Genomic DNA, 16,972 nt, shown 5'->3' on the forward strand with positions numbered 1-16,972 from the left:
GATGAAATATGAGGATGACATCAACACCTTTGTTAATCTCTTTCTAAATGCAAGCACATTATTGAAATTTATGATTCTTTCCTAACAGGTTTCCAAATTATGGGGTTGATGGCACCACAAGAATGCATTCAGTCCCAAGTTTTTCCACTTCTAATAGGTCAAAAGCAGCAGACAAAAATACATGCCCATTCCTGTCAGTACATTGTTTTCTTGCACCACCAGAGAAATGTCATAAGGCATATATGGCATATATTAAAAACAATCAGTCCAGAATTTAGTGCATTTTGCTTACTACTGCACTAGCCAAGTAACTGCAATTGAGACAATTGTGAATGCTAGCGGTTCGCTCTCTCCAGGTATTCTAGGACTCATTGACTTAAACAAACTGACTGCAAAACCGTTTGGGACATTTCAATTTTAATTAACTAAATTAACTAAAATCTAAAGCATTAGCTAACCAAACACTTTATTACTTTGCTGCCTTGCAAGCACATGTCCTTCTTGAAATCTAATAAATATAGTTTAATACCTGTTAAAGGAAAATCACACAAATTCTGATTTAGTGAGGCTTCTTGTTGTCAAGATAATCATTGTCTACTGGCTTGATATCTGTCTCAAAGGCTTTTTCAGGCATCTCTAACAAAGATCTTCCTAGTATTCATCGACCAAGCTGAGGATTGTGGTCAATAGCAAGCAATCCCATAGGGAAGCCACATGAATACGTGCTCCACGGGCCTGATGGCACTAAGGGGGATAAACACTGGCCTAACACCAAAAACTGTCAATTTAGGGAATCAGTCCTCTCTGAGGACTTCCTGCTATTTTTAAACAAGATGAAAGTTCACTGGTTGATTCAATAGTACTAGCAGTTTAAATGGAAATAAACCAATCTAAGAATACTGAGACTGCCCACACCATGACATAAAAATTATATTATGTAATCATACAAGTCATGTATCCAACTAGTCATTAAGTAAATGATAATACCCATAAAACATCAGCACAAGATAAAAGCAAATCAGAGATATAATGATAGTCCTTTCTTTGGCACCTTAAGTATCATTGAGAATATGCTGTGAGGCGGCACAGGACTGATTAGATACTTCAGGGAAGATTTAAATTCAGATGTAGGAGTTCTTGGAAATAAGAGTTATCATGAAAACATGACAACAAAAGTTCAAGGGGTTGCCTTAATCCATTATACTATCTCATTACAGACACATTATGAATACAAATTACTCTCACTTCACATTATATACATGTATATATATATTATATAATGTATACAGTATGCATTGTGTGTGTGTATATATATATATATATATATATATATATATATATATATATATATATATATATAAACACACACACACACACATACACATTTACACACACACACATATATCAAATATATACAAATATATTAATATATACACACATATTATATAAACACAACCTTTTATTTTAGAATCGATAAATTGATTTGACAGCAAATATATATCAGCATTTATTATATATATTAGCAGCATTTATTGTTTGTGAGTCTTGGGTTAAATTTTTTTTTTTTTTTAATAATCCAAGAAAAAATTGCAACTATGCGAGTGGATGTATATTAGAAACAGTGGCGCATGTGGTCCCATTATATTTTACCTGAGAGGGCCACGGATGAATGACAGTTGTAGTGCGCACATGTGAAAGCTGTCAGTAGATATGTGCAATTCTACACGAATGCCTGCGCTGCAGGGCCTGCCACTGAGGAGAGGGATGGAAACTAGTAACAAACATTAAAGTGTTCTTCTGAATAAGTCAAATAATTGCATAAAGCCAGAATGTGTGAACCAAAAAAAAAAAAAAAAAAATGACTGGAGCCAACAATGAAATGAATTAGATTGACAAAATTAACTGTCAATCATAGCTTGTGGTTTAACACCCATTTATTTACCTCTGTAACTCTCTATAAGTAGTACCTTGGAAATCCAGAGTTCTCACAAGAGCACAAGTTAAATTTGCTCAGCGAGTTTACTCTGGCATCGAGTAATGATGCTCATTAAATATGCCCTTGTATCCGACCTGCACCAATCACATCGGCTTATCTGATATAGGCGGGCCAGAGGCGAGCTAAACAGATGACGACAGCGCTGTGACGTCAAGTCATTTGTAAACATTGCAAGATGGGTATGGATGAACACCAGTTGTTTGAAACGGCTTTGGCTGCTACAATGAACGAGTTAGACTTGGCTTTTTATCTAAAAGATCGGAACAGAAGACGGCGCTCGAATCGTTCCTTTGCAAGAAGGGCGTTTTTGCTGTTTTGCCGACCGTATACGGCAAGAGTCTAATCTACCAGTTAGCTTTGCTGGTAGCTAAGCGTATGGGGCTTGTTGTGATTGGTCGTAGTGTTATCCAATTGCGTGCAGTGAGATTTTCAAATGCATGCTTGGTGCCGCCCCTTGAACTGGCCGATTTTCATTAGTCGATGCCAGACCATTAAATGATAATTCCGGTATTTAACACTTTGAGTCTATTTTGTAGTTTGTTTTGGATGAACAAGAGTGGTGGACAAAGAAATTTTGACAATGGTTCCTGTCTCGACTTTTTGACTATTTTAGAATTGCCCATGACCGCTTTAGAATGGGAGTCTATGGCCATGCACAAACATGTCCTTAAAACAACCCTTAACGTTCGTTTTCAAAACTGTTCAACTCACCGAGTGGTTAGTGGTGTTCGTTGATGATTAAAAACAAATATATCGGCGCAATGTATGATTTCAATCCGTTTATTTTTCTATAGTGGAACTATTTTTTCAGATACCTCACAACCACGTATAAACTTCCGCTCGATATTTGAGTCTGAATCGTCTTTTTCGTTCCCAGTAGCGCAGCAATATCAACGAGTCCTCCAACAGAAATCAATGGGATTTTACAAAATGCCAAATAAAACACGACAGAAACTGTATTTCGCTTCTCTACTTGTTTTTAATCATCAACGAACACCACTAACCACTCGGTGAGTTGCACAGTTTTGAAAACGAACGTTAAGGGTTGTTTTAAGGACATGTTTGTGCATGGCCATAGACTCCCATTCTAAAGCGGTCATGGGCAATTCTAAAATAGTCAAAAAGTCGAGACAGGAACCATTGTCAAAATTTCTTTGTCCACCACTCATGTTCATCCAAAACAAACTACAAAATAGACTCAAAGTGTTAAATACCGGAATTATCCTTTAATCTTTCAGATTTAAGTCTGGATTTCCAGGCTATATAAGTAGGCCTAGTGCTGTAAGTAATTAATTCAAACAAAAATTTATTTTTGACTGTTTCCCAATATTGGACTGATAGGTATTAGGTTTAGTGAATAGACACTTGGAAAAATCTACAGAATATCTTAAAACTGTCCTCCATAACTGTACTAAGTTATAGAACTTCGATGACAGCTCTTCTGGAAACAGTTTATGTATCTACACTGTTAGACTTTTCAAGGGTTTTTTACAGTAACTTACTGGCAACACTGTTGCCAGTAAGTTACTGTAATTAAGAGTTACAGTACCAAACCGTATTTCAGTTTTGTGTAAATACAGTGCATTACTGTAAAAACGAAGCTAATCAGTACAGTGCATTACTGTAAAAACGAAGCTAATCAGTACACTACTGTAATTATTTTTATTTGTACTAAATATAAATTAGATTTGATCATTTTGATATATGATTAATTTTATTTGTATCCTACATAAGTACTACTTTCATACAAACCAATTAGACAAAGTTATCACAAAATACCATTTTTTTATTTAAAACATTTCGGATATATCACAAAATAAACATGCCTATGCTGGAAATGATGTGTGAAATTTTTACACATTAATGGATGAGTTTAGAGACAACATTTTTTTGTGTTAATTTTAACTCATTCATTGTGTTAATGATTTTAACAAAGTAAATATGTCAGAGAGGTTAGCACAAAGATGTGTAAACGTGTTAAATTAACACATTATGTGCTGTCCTTCACTGCAAACATTTTTGAAAACATACATAAAACCATAAACAAAACATTAGCATTTGACTAAATGAATGTAGAGTCATTGGTTGTTTAGCTTATACAAGTATTATAATGAAATATCAACCATTACATTCATAAAACTGCAGAATATAAATACATTTTTAAGCAGTCAAAAAGGAAATGTCTAACACAGGACAAAACACAGTTCTTTTCACAATACAAGACACGTCCCACCTTAAAAATAATTTCACTTATTTCCAAAAATGTGTTGGATTCATGTACACTGGTGGCCAAAAGAAGTATTTAAGTGTCTTAATGTTTTTGAAAGAAGTCTCTTTGATGCTCAAGAAACATTTATTATTATTATCAATGTCTGACTGTCTACTCCATCTTTTCTACAGCATAAGAGTAAAAATCATCATCAAAATAATCTTTAAAAAGCCAACACAATGTTTTTGTCCACCTTTGTGAATAAATGAACTTCTCCAAAGATTGGTTCCTGTTCAGAACTTGATTGACAACATCAGAATGTTCCCTGGTCAGCATGCGTGCCCACAAACACAAATGTACTCAGTCCTTCAAAGGAGATCCCGGTTCCAAAACTATATGAGAGAGAGAGAGAGAGAGAGAGAGAGAGAGAGAGAGAGAGAGAGAGAGAGAGAGAGAGAGAGAGAGAGAGAGAGAGAGAGAGAAAATATTAGTGTCACATTATTTTTAACCTCCTTTTTTGTTAATTTTTATTATTATTTTCACAAAAACTTAAGAATATATATTTGTAAACAGCTTTTGTCAATAAATAGCATACAAAAGAACTAAATTAAATTATGCCAGATTAAATTTTAATACTTACAAATCCTAAATTCTGTCCAAAAATGCTGAGATCCATAGAAAAAACGACTGAAATCGATGATTTTAGGCCATTTTAGCTTGTCTGCAGTGAAGGAGTACCTGTTTGAGACAAATAAACAGTAAGACACATGCAAGAAATCACTGTGTGATGATCGTTCTCCTTCCTCCAGTATAACCCACCTGTGCGCTGATATTAGGACCTTCCTAGTCAGGTGGGACTGCAATGGTAGAGTCTTCTGGATAATAAAATATCAAAATAATGCAAAAATATAAACTTAAGTTGTTTAGAATGCTAGATTTGGTATGAATGAATTAGTGAGAGTTTTACTGCAGTGTTTACCTGGATACATTTATCTGGTGAGACTGAACAAAGACAATGGTCCATCTTCTAATTGGTTCATTTGCTGTGTAATAAAATTAGACATAATGCAAAGGTCACTTATTTGATATAAAGTTTATAGAGATTTTATAAGATATTGTAAGCTACCTAGTCTGCACCAGTGGCTCAAAGCAATTTTCACATAGCGTATGCTAATCATTTCAGCAAACTTATCTCAAAATATATCACAAATGGGCTGGCCTAACTTACCTCTGGAATCTTGCTAGAAGTCACTGGCGCGAATTGGCGCTTTGTTGCAGTTGCCTTTAAACACAAAAATGGAAGTAAATATTAAATTCCATAAAAAAAAAAACTATAATATGGTATAGTTTGAAAAATAATGCTAAAACTATAAAGGTTCTCATCAGTAGACCACCATTAGGCTATAAACAGAATTTCACATTAGTTTATTCACATTTATTGTTTATGTAAACGCGTTGCTCGTTGGCATATTCACAATTCAATCTAACAAAGTGTGTAAAATGAAACGTTAGCTCAGTTTACCATGGTAAAGTTCGTTACCGCCATGTTGACGACGAGTAACGTTAGGCTAACGTTAACGTTAAACTGGGCACAATCCTGTCAACACACACAGAAGTTCTCTTACGAGAGGTTCTCTCGTATTGCGTAGTTACTACGCTACGGGAAAGCCTTTCTTTCTCGAGATACTGAAGCCAAAAATTATCCTTAATTTTTATAATCTTGTCAACGCAGTGCGGCAGCCTGCAGACCTAGGGCAGGCTTACTAGCGTGCCCATTGGCTGCCCTGCGGCAACTGCAGCAGCCTACCGCTGAGCCCTTGGCGTGACGTCACGACCAATGAGCGCGCTTGGCGCGCTTAATGCGTCACAGCCCGCGAAAAGGGGTGTGGCTTAGCGTATAAAAGCGGGGCTCGGAGGCTGCTTCTCTGATTTCTGTCTTTTCAGCGAAGCTCTACGCATCGCTGCTCTCTGAGGAAGCCGCCGTCGAAACAAGCGACCAGCACGCCGAGGATCTCAGCCTGAGGACGCCGGCCGCCTTCGCCGCCTTCGCCGCCTTCAGCTTTCCCTGCCTGCTTCGCTATCCGGCGAATATATCCTTTTACTGCTCTGTGTTGTATGTGTTTGTGTGTTCGCCCCGCGACACACTTTGCATCTAAAAGAGCGCGAGGCGTTGTTGCAAATGCCTCGCTCATCCTGTGGCTCGTGCAGAGCCGCGCTCAGCGACGGAGACCGCCACGTGATCTGCGCTCTCTGCCTGGGTTTCGACCACGCAGCCCGCGCCCTTCACGGGCGGCTGCGAACAGTGTGAGGACTTGCCGATGTCGACCCTGCGGGCTCGACTCGCCATGTTTCACGATCCTCCACCTTCTCCGGCTGCCTCTTCCGGGCCGCGTAAGAAAAAACGCCGCTCTCAAAGGCCTTCCGAGCCGGTGGTTATAGCTGAGCGCTCGCCGGAGCCCCTCCCGCGAGCCTCGCTCTCTCCTTCTCCCCCGCCCTTCACCGACGCGCAGCGGCCGGCCTCTGCCCGCACTGCCGTCGCATCAGGGGGTGAAGCAGACCAGCTGGTTACTCCCCTCTGTCAAGCCGCGCAAACGGCGCCGCTCACAAGGGATGTCAGAACGGACGGTCACGGGCTATAGCTTCCTTTACGTTACAAGGAAGCTACCCCCCCCCCGGATGACGCACGCCCTCTCCCCCTCTGTTCGAGCCGCGCAAGGCGCCGCTCACAAGGGATGTCAGAAGTAGACGGTCACGGGCTGGCTTCCTTTACGTTATAAGAAAGCTACCCCGCGTCTCGGTCGCGCGCGTCACTCTCCGGCCACCTCCGTTTCTCACACATTTCTCAGTCCCCTCCTAGCTCAGGCGACTAGAAATATCTATATTGCAGTAAACGAGCCTGTTGTTATACACGCACGCCTGCAAACAAACGATGTCACAGCACATAATGACATCTTCCCGCTCTCTCTCCCTTTGTTCGAGCCGCGCAACTGCGCCGTTCTCAAGGGATATCAGAGCGGACGTCACGAGCACCGGCGAAAGGAGGAAGAGAGAGTGATTTCGTCCCGCTTAGGCCGGACTTCCTCCAATCCTCGCATATTTCTCAGTCCCCTCTAAGTTCAGGCGGCTGGAAATACTAATACTGCAGTAAACGAGCCTGTTTTAATACACGCGCGCCTGCAAACAAACGCTCGGTCATATGCTCGCACTGACTGGAAGCTCATGTGTGCCCCTGTGGCTCAGTGGCAGAACATTAGGCTTCCGCACCAGAGATCCGTGTTCGAATCCGGCTCTGGCAGCAGAAAAACTTTTTTCTGCTTGCTTCTCCGAGTTCGCGGCCAGCTTTCTTACATACAGAAAGCAAACCCGCATCTCACGGGATACATATTTCTCAGTCCCCTCTAAGCTCAGGCGGCTGGAAATACTAATACTGCAGTAAACGAGCCTGTTTTAATACACGCGCGCCTGCAAACAAACGCTCGGTCATATGCTCGCACTGACTGGAAGCTCATGTGTGCCCCTGTGGCTCAGTGGCAGAACATTAGGCTTCCGCACCAGAGATCCGTGTTCGAATCCGGCTCTGGCAGCAGAAAAACTTTTTTTCTGCTTGCTTCTCCGAGCTCGCGGCCAGCTTTCTTACATACAGAAAGCAAACCCGCGTCTCACGGGTTAAATATTTCTCAGTCCCCTCTAAGTTCAGGCGGCTGGAAATACTAATGCTGCAGTAAACGGGCCTGTTTTAATACACGCGCGCCTGCAAACAAACGCCGAAACACGACGCTCGGTCATATGCTCGCACCAACTGGAAGCTCATGTGTGCCCCTGTGGCTCAGTGGCAGAATATTACGCTTCTGCACTGGAGAACCGTGTTCAAATCCGGCTCTGGCGGCAGAAAAATATTTTTTTCTGCTGGCTTCTCCGAGCTCGCGGCCAGCTTTCTTACATTCAGAAAGCGAACCCGCATCTCACAGGATGGTGCTTGAGTATTTATGAGCGTCTAAACATATGAGCCATCAAAGCATTTGCTCTATAACGCCGATGGTGTTACAAGTGTAGAAAATGTGCCCACTCCCATGTGCTCACTGCTACACACAAAACACGGTCTCCCCGGTAACGCTCACAGAGCGCACTCTCATAAAGCGGACACATGCCGCTTGAGTACTAAGTGTAGTAAATGTGCCCACAACTCTGTGCTCACACCTAGCTGCTGCCCGCTCTATCACACAGTTACCCGGGTTGCAGATCCTCTAAAGCTCACAAACATTCCGGCTCTGGCCGAAGGTGTCATAAGTGTAGAAAATGTGCCCACTCCCATGTGCTCACTGCTTCACACAAACATGGTCCCCATGGTAACGCGCATAGAGCGCTCTCTCATAAAGCGGACACGAGCCGCTCGAGTACTAAGTGTAGTAAATGTGCCCACAACTTTGTGCTCACACCTACCCGCTGCTCGCTCTGCCATTCAGTTACCTCGGGTCGCACACCCTCTAAGCTCCCAAACACTGGCCGTGTCATAAGTGTAAACTCTGCGCCCGCTCACGTGCACGCGCACTCACTTTTAGACATTACAATCCCCACGCCGCTTTCGCGCCAGGGGTGTTTGTCAGCAAATCGCGCTCCATCCTCTGGGACCGAGCTACCGAACGCTGTACAGCCGGCCAATACTGTTTACCAGCCCCCGTGTTCGAGCACCAGCGGCGCGCACGCCGCTCCATCCTCTCTGATACAGGTTCCCCAATCCCGCGCAGCGCGGCGATCTGAACCCAGAGACCATTCGACCCCTAGCTATGCATGCGGAAGCATGGGAAGCTATTCAGGGCGCGTCAGAATGGGTGCTGAGTACTATAAAACACGGCTATTCGCTTCAATTCGCTCGTCGCCCTCCGCGCTTTCAAGCACAGACGGAGACGAAAGTGAGTTCAGAAGCTGCGCACCTGCTTCAAGCTGAAATAGCGAAGCTGCTGCGCAAAAGGGCTATAGAACAGGTTCATCCTTCTCTGAGCGAGTCGAGCTTTTACAGCCGCTACTTCCTCGTACCCAAGAAGGACGGAGCGTTAAGACCTATTTTAGATCTGAGACATCTGAACAAAGCCCTCATGAGACGGCCGTTCAAAATGATCACAACCAGAAAAATCCTCGCGCAGATTCGCCCAGGAGACTGGTTTATCTCTCTCGATCTAAAAGACGCATATTTTCAGATCCAGATAACTCCCCGTCACAGGCCATTCTTGAGATTCGCCTTCAACGGTTGAGTATATCAGTACACAATCCTGCCCTTCGGCCTGTCTTTGGCACCCCGTACATTACGAAATGCATGGACACGGCTCTCGCTCCCCTGAGAAAACAGGGAATGCGAATACTGAATTATCTGGATGATTGGCTTATTCTAGCGCTGTCAGAGACGGAACTTGTGTCTCACAGAACAGCGCTTCTCAGCCATCTGGAGGATCTGGGTCTCTCGGTCACTGGACCAAGAGCTCGCTATCGCCCCGTCAGTCAATTTCCTTCTTGGAATAGAACTGGACTCGGTGGCTATGACGGCCAGACTGTCGGAGCAGCGCGCGCGCCGCATCCGCCTCCTCGCCGCATCCCTCCAAATAGGCAGCCGGGTTCCGCTGAGGACATTCCAGCGTATCCTGGGGCATATTGCCTCAGCTGCAGCAGCGCTCCAGCTGGGCTTACTGCGCATGCGCCCGCTTCAACGCTGGCTGAAAGCGCGCGTGCCCCACCGAGCCTGGGCGGCCGGCGGCTTGCGAGTCAAAGTGAATCAGAGCTGCATTTCAGCCCTGCAGCCCTGGCTGGCAGCCGTATGGTATCACACAGGAGTGTCTATGGGAGTGATTTCACACCGGAAAGTTGTCTCGACAGACGCTTCCAACCTAGGTTGGGGAGCGCTCTTCGAAGGCAGACCGGTCTATGGCCGCTGGTCAGACCAGGAGAATCTCCTACACATAAACTGTCTAGAGATGCTCGCGGTCGAGAAAGCGCTCAAACACTTCCTCCCATTCCTCCACGGTCACCATGTTCTAGTCCGCACGGACAATACATCGGTAGTGGCCTATGTGAATCGCCAGGGCGGTGTCAGATCAAAGACGCTCTGCACCCTGGCGGAACGCCTCCTCGTGTGGGCTCAGCACTCTGCGCTCGCTGAGAGCCGCGCATGTGCCTGGCCACCTGAACGAGGGCCCCGACAGACTGTCCAGGGACAACGTTCCCCCTGGGGAGTGGTCTCTACACCCCCAAACAGTCCAGTCACTGTGGCGCCGTTTCGGCAAAGCGAAAGTCGACCTTTTTGCGTCAAAAGACAACGCTCATTGCCCAGAGTTCTTCTCGAAGAACGAGGACGCGCTGGCCCAGACCTGGCCCAGCGGCCCGCTGTATGCTTTTCCCCCGGTCTCTCTGCTGCCTCAGGTCATCAAGAGAATCAGGGAAGCGCGCCACACAGTGCTCCTCTTAGCCCCATACTGGGAGAACCAAGCTTGGTTCCCGGATCTAATACAGCTGGCAGACTCAGCCCCCTGGCCGATACCGGTGAAGAGAGACCTTCTCTCTCAAGCCCGCGGCTCGATATGGCATCCCCATCCAGAGCGCTGTCTCTGCATGCGTGGAGCCTCAACGATTACACGCTGATCTGCCAGACGGGGTCATGAACACGATCATACAATCTAGAGCCCCCTCTACGAGGCGGCTCTACATGTCGAAATGGTCAGTGTTTAACAGATGGTGCACTGCTAAGGGGCTCGATCCACAGACATGTGGGGTATCGCGAGTACTGTGTTTCCTTCAAGAGTTACTGGACGCGGGCAGGTCCCCCTCCACGCTCAAAGTCTATGTCACGGCCATTTCAGCGCTCTCTGTTCAGAGCTGGGCCGCGCATTAGGAAGGAACGAGTTCGTCATCCGCTTCCTTAGAGGAGCCAGGAGGATGAACCCCCCGCGACCCCCCTCGGTTCCTATGTGGGATCTTTCACTGGTCTTGGAGGCCCTGAAAGCGCATCCCTTCGAACCCTTGGAAACTGTGGATATGAAATACCTCACGCTCAAAACCGTTTTTCTGATAGCACTGTCTTCAGTCAAACGAGTGGTGGAACAGCTCTTTGTTTCGTTTGGCGGGCGCACCAAGGGTCTCGCCGCCTCGAAACACAGCCTGTCCAGATGGATAGTGGACGCTATTGCTGCTGCTTATGCGTCTAAAGACCTGCAGTGCCCATTGGGCATTCAAGCTCACTCCACCAGAGGCATGGCCTCGTCGTGGGCGTGGTCCAGCGGGATTCCCATTCATGACATTTGTGCAGCGGCAGGCTGGGCCTCCCCCTCCACATTTGTTAGGTTTTACAACCTGGATGTTCCCGCCTTGCAGGCGAAAGTGTTATCAGTCTAAGTCTCGCGTATGCCAGCCCACTATCTGTGCGCGGGCTACGTTGTGTGATTTAGCTCTACTGGTTGAGCTGCACTATACAGGGAATTGTCAGTTCGGACCGGCCGTGCCGCTCCTAACCCCCTAGTGTGTGCTTATGTACGGCGCTAGCCCTCTGTGGGCCGCCCGGCTCTCTGCTATCACGTTCCCCGGGCTCTCCCTGGGACTCATTCAGTGGATGCTGGGCGCGCACGGCGTTGACAAGGGTGTTCCCGTAGCGTAGTAACTACGCAATACGAGAGAACCTCTCGTAAGAGAACGTTTCGGTTACTAACGTAACCTCTGTTCTCTCTAGAAGAGGGAACGAGTATTGCGTAGCCCGCCGTGCTCGCGCCACGAGCTCATTCGCTTCATGCGACAGAAACCAGAGAAGCAGCCTCCGAGCCCCGCTTTTATACGCTAAGCCACACCCCTTTTCGCGGGCTGTGACGCATTAAGCGCGCCAAGCGCGCTCATTGGTCGTGACGTCACGCCAAGGGCTCAGCGGTAGGCTGCTGCAGTTGCCGCAGGGCAGCCAATGGGCACGCTAGTAAGCCTGCCCTAGGTCTGCAGGCTGCCGCACTGCGTTGACAAGATTATAAAAATTAAGGATAATTTTTGGCTTCAGTATCTCGAGAAAGAAAGGCTTTCCCGTAGCGTAGTAACTACGCAATACTCGTTCCCTCTTCTAGAGAGAACAGAGGTTACGTTAGTAACCGAAACGGTTTTTTTTACCTTGCTTGCTGATCTCTCTCTCGGTGAAGTGAATTCCGTCTCTTCCCCGGGCCAGACACGAACGTCGCGATCCAACAAAACACAGACCCCATTACCTACACTGGATGCTCTGACGCGACACGACAAATTCCAGACAGATGCGCCGCGGCCGTTATATTTCTGACGTAGTCCGATACGAGTCCAAGCGCTCGCGCTAGTTCTGACAGGGGACAAACAGGTTTGCATTTAAAGGTCCAGTCGCTTCAATGTGTCCAATATAGACAGCCTCCGGCTATTAAAGCGTTGTAGACACGCGGTGCAAGGCAAAAATTAGGAAATAAAAAGCACGGTGGAATGTTGCCAGCCAGAGAGGCAGTTACGTCAAATACAGTAGTATACAGCAAATTTAAAAAATACAGTAAGTCTCTGTATGTGGTGTTAGACGTCACAGAAAATTCCCATGATGCAATGGGAATCACAGTTATTTACTGTAAAGAGAAATAGCAGTATAATACTGGGGGATTTAAAGTAAATAACTGTAGAAATTACAGAAAAGTCTAACAGTGTACTGTATGAGTTAACTGAAACTTTAATAAGTTTTTTAACTTGTTAAATGAAATTTATTACAACTTTTTATCAAACAATCATCCATTTCAAACTCAGCTTTCATTTATTCATCTCACAAGGTCGTTGCTTATTTAAATATTTATGTTGTGTTAAAAACAGATGAGATTTCTGTTTGTCCTGGTTAGAAGAACTCGAGCTGCTCTTGCAAACCAAGATAAATATGCAGGCTGATAGCAGCGTTGTTCTCCCCCTGATTAAAGTCGGAGCTGGGGGGCATGACAAAACATTTATGTCCATGCAATCAGAATGGGCCACCTGAGAGAGAAGTCATTAACATCCCACGACCGAGCTCTCTGCCTCATTCCCTCAAAACACTGCTGTCCGCGACTAAGCCTCGTTTTTGTTTCTAGCCTAAAAGCGAAGCATCTTTGCATGTTCTTCAGGGTGAGCACACATCATTTTGAAAGAAAAAAAAGAAAGAGTCAACTTACTTGAAATGACAGTTTAATTAGTATGGCATTCAGTTTTGCCTGCAAAAACACCCTGAATGTGGCAATGAAATGTCATTGTTTCTGGATGGGAGTTTAATTAATTAGACTCCCAGCTATGCATTTAATGAGAACAACAGTTAACAGTTCAAATGGATCTGCCTCATGGCACAGCAATGCAACTTTAGCTTGATGATCAAAGCTGGGAAGAAAGTATTATAATAGGTTTTAATTAGCATGTTTATCCTGAAGCTATTACATACTGATGCTTTAAAATAAATGCACCTGTAAGCACATCTAAAGTCAACATGAAATAAAAAAGGACTCAGTTTACTTCCTTAATGCATGTTCTTATTGAGCATCATTCACTGATGCATGTTGTTCTAAAAGTCTTCAAAACCTTAGAATGTACTCTCCCACTGTTCTATATAATAACAAAAGTTTGGTGAATTTGACAATAAACAATATTATTAAATTCAATTAAACTAATGGTTCACTCCAAAAAGACTTTGCTAGATTTACTTAAAGGGGTCATGAACTGGATTGTTTTATTATTTTATAATGTTGCCTGGGGTGCCCTTATAATGTTAGTATGATTTTTACATCAAAAATTGTCATAATTTATAAATAAAAGCCATTTTTCCAAGCCTCATTTCAGCTTCAGATCTGAACGCTCCGTTTTAAGGGGCGTGTCTGCTGTGAGACTGCAATGCAAACGCCCACTGCTGTGATTGGCTGACATGCTTGCATATGAAATAGCTATTATTACATGAACTCTCTCGAAAACTTTTACTACGTTTTTACTATTACAGCTATCGAGATTAACACATCATGAAAAGTATCGTTTAAAGCATTATATTTAAATCTATTCCATCACATGAAAGGTTGCAGCATGATGAGCACTGACTGAGCAGATGACAGACAGTCTGTTGATCGCGTGAATAAAGATCTTATCATTGCAACGCAATTTTTGCACTCTCACAAATGCTTACACCAAATCACAATGCAAACACGATGTGAATACACAGTAACAGCTTCGTTGTGTAGTGTAACAGTGTCATCATTTCATCACGAGTTTGGTAAGTGTCCAGATAAGCTCTCTCGGCTCGCGCTGTGCTGTTTGATTGACAGCTTGGACGATTGGAAAGGGATCGTTCTTTGATCGCTTTCTGTGTATAATTTAATAATTAGTTTTTTTTTTTTTCATAATACTACGAGAAATTATGTGAAGTTGATCGTTTAGTCACTGATGCATTTAACGATTTTAAGAGAAAGATATCTGAACTTGAATAATTACACATCAGAAATCACTGATCGCAGATCAGGCATTAGAGTACACATGGTTACTTACATGTTGCTGGCAGATCCGTGTCGGGAAATTGTGCTGATTGACTGATTTAATAAAGTTTAACCATGCTGGAATCCGAAGGAAGCTTATGCAGACTGTCTTCTTGCACAACCAGGCACTGCACAATATTTAGTAAACAGCATGTTTATTGCTTGGAAGTAGCTCGATCCGGGGCCTGTACCATGAAGGTAGCTGAACAAACTCGGGGTTACAGGATAAGTTTTGAGTTGACAAAACCAAACCGATGCAATCAGGCTTTATTGGTACCATGATGCAGCTCATCAACTTTCTCTGTCAACTCAGGCTTTGATCCTCAAGCTATGATTACTCCACGTGCGCGTGCACATAAAAGAGTGACGTCGACACTGAACAACCAATCGCGGGTCGCGATTTTTCCGCGGATGAGCAAGAGATAATCATTCATAATTACGACGAATTTAAATATGTATTTCAAGCTCGAAACAATACGGTCTCTGCTGCCAAAGCAAGAGAAGACTGTTGGAGAAAGATTGCTGATTGTTAATGTGTAAGTTAAACAAATACGTTCTATATTTATGTAAAATTATGTATGTATGTGTAGCCTATACGTGTAATATAGCCTATAGCCTATTTTCATAATATATAAAAATGTGCATGTAGTCTACCGGTACTAAGAAAAATTAATATTCATTGATTTTTAGATGCAACCCCAACTCCAAATGTTCTTGGCAGCAGATAAAGACAAAATATAAAAAATATAATTCAAAGTGGTGAGTATTTACCACAACCTTTTATTATTTTTGTGAACATTTTATCACAAACACTTGCAGAAAACAGAAATAAAGAATTAAATTCAGAAAACCAGAATACACTGTGGCAGAGTAGTTGGCTCTGAGTAGGCAATAAGGGACGGACGATTATGGATGGGATTACAGGTGCTACAATCTGACCCTGGTGCTGGCTCCTCTAAGCAAGTAACACTGGGTACGTGTGCAATACATTACTACTTTTTGAAGTTTTAAATATGGCTGACTGTATATTCTGCAGTAGAGGGAAATACAGTGTCCCTGTTGAAGCCAGCACACATACACACAGTCTCCCACACAGAGGTCAGTATGCAGCAGACAGAACACCAAACATAACCTGCTTTACAACAGTTATGCTTTACATTGGCCTATTTTTATTTATTAGGGTGGAGGAAATGAAGACACTCTGTCTGTGTGTTCTCAGACAGTTGCTGATGTGAATGCACTGGGCTTTTTATTATGGAAAACATTTGAATGTGTGGCATAAAGGGACTGGCCCTTACACATCTCTTTTATTGTAGGATTTTTCACAACCTGCCCCAGAAACTGAAGCCTCTACCTCAATGGGCTTCAGAAGAAATGTGTAAGGATTTAAAACCCTTGACATAAATTACAGTCAGTCCTGTGTTTGTAGGATGTCAAGGAACTTTTTGTGATTTTGATGAGCCTCCAGAAAACTTGTAATGATCATGTTTGTGGTGGAATTATGTTTCAGGTGGAAACAGACTCAGTCAGGGCCCTGTACAAAAGGAGACTCGAACTAGACTGCACACTAAAGGAGCTGACTGTGAGCTGAGGAGGCTCCAAACAAAATCAAACAGCTGGATAAAACTGATCTCAGTATGTATATATATATTAGTATAACTTATTTAACCAAGTAACACTTTAGTATGAATATTTATTAATGCAACTTTCTCTTGCTCTCTTTCTCCCTCCCATCCCACAAAACCAATAAAACTTTTATTAAGTGTAATATTGTATGGTGATTGCATCTACGTCTGCACCAGCTGGGTGGTCAAGTGTGATCGGGTCAGTGTCATCGGGGAGAAGCTGGTTTTGTGGTGTTTCTTGCTCCTTTCTACTGGTGGCTATATTGTGCAGAATGGCACATGCAGCCACTATCTGTGATGCCCGCTCTGGTGACTCTTAAGGGCCGAACACCATTGAAATGTGCCTTTAGGAGGCCAAAGGTCATCTCTATCTTCACTCTGGTTTTACTGAGGGCCACATTGAAGCGGTGCTGTGGCCCTGTCTGAGGGTCATGATAGGGGGTTATTGTGTAGGTTTTTCTAGCTCAGTTCAAATTAACAGTGTTTTGTACTGTACCAAATTTAACTTGCTTTCCTCAAAGCGCTGACACAACACAGACTCACGGAAAATTCGTGAGACAAGCACTGGAGCCAGGCCATTTGGCATCCAAACTTGTGATCATATGTTCATGACCACAAGTCATCTGCAGACGAAATGTTTAGT

At 43.9% G+C, this 16,972-nt stretch overlaps 1 long non-coding RNA gene across 1 annotated transcript; it reads right to left on the minus strand.

The window, feature by feature from the left end:
• Positions 1-5,235: 5,235 nt before the first annotated feature.
• On the minus strand, positions 5,236-5,765 carry LOC307164722. The gene is made up of 3 exons (XR_013822327.1): positions 5,728-5,765; positions 5,434-5,487; positions 5,236-5,248 (listed from the first exon to the last, which is right to left on the minus strand). It is a non-coding gene; the product is annotated as an uncharacterized lncRNA (long non-coding RNA).
• Positions 5,766-16,972: the final 11,207 nt, after the last annotated feature.

This window comes from Squalius cephalus, assembly GCF_949319135.1.
Source record: "Squalius cephalus genome assembly, chromosome: 9".
Taxonomy (NCBI): Eukaryota; Metazoa; Chordata; class Actinopteri; order Cypriniformes; family Leuciscidae; genus Squalius; species Squalius cephalus.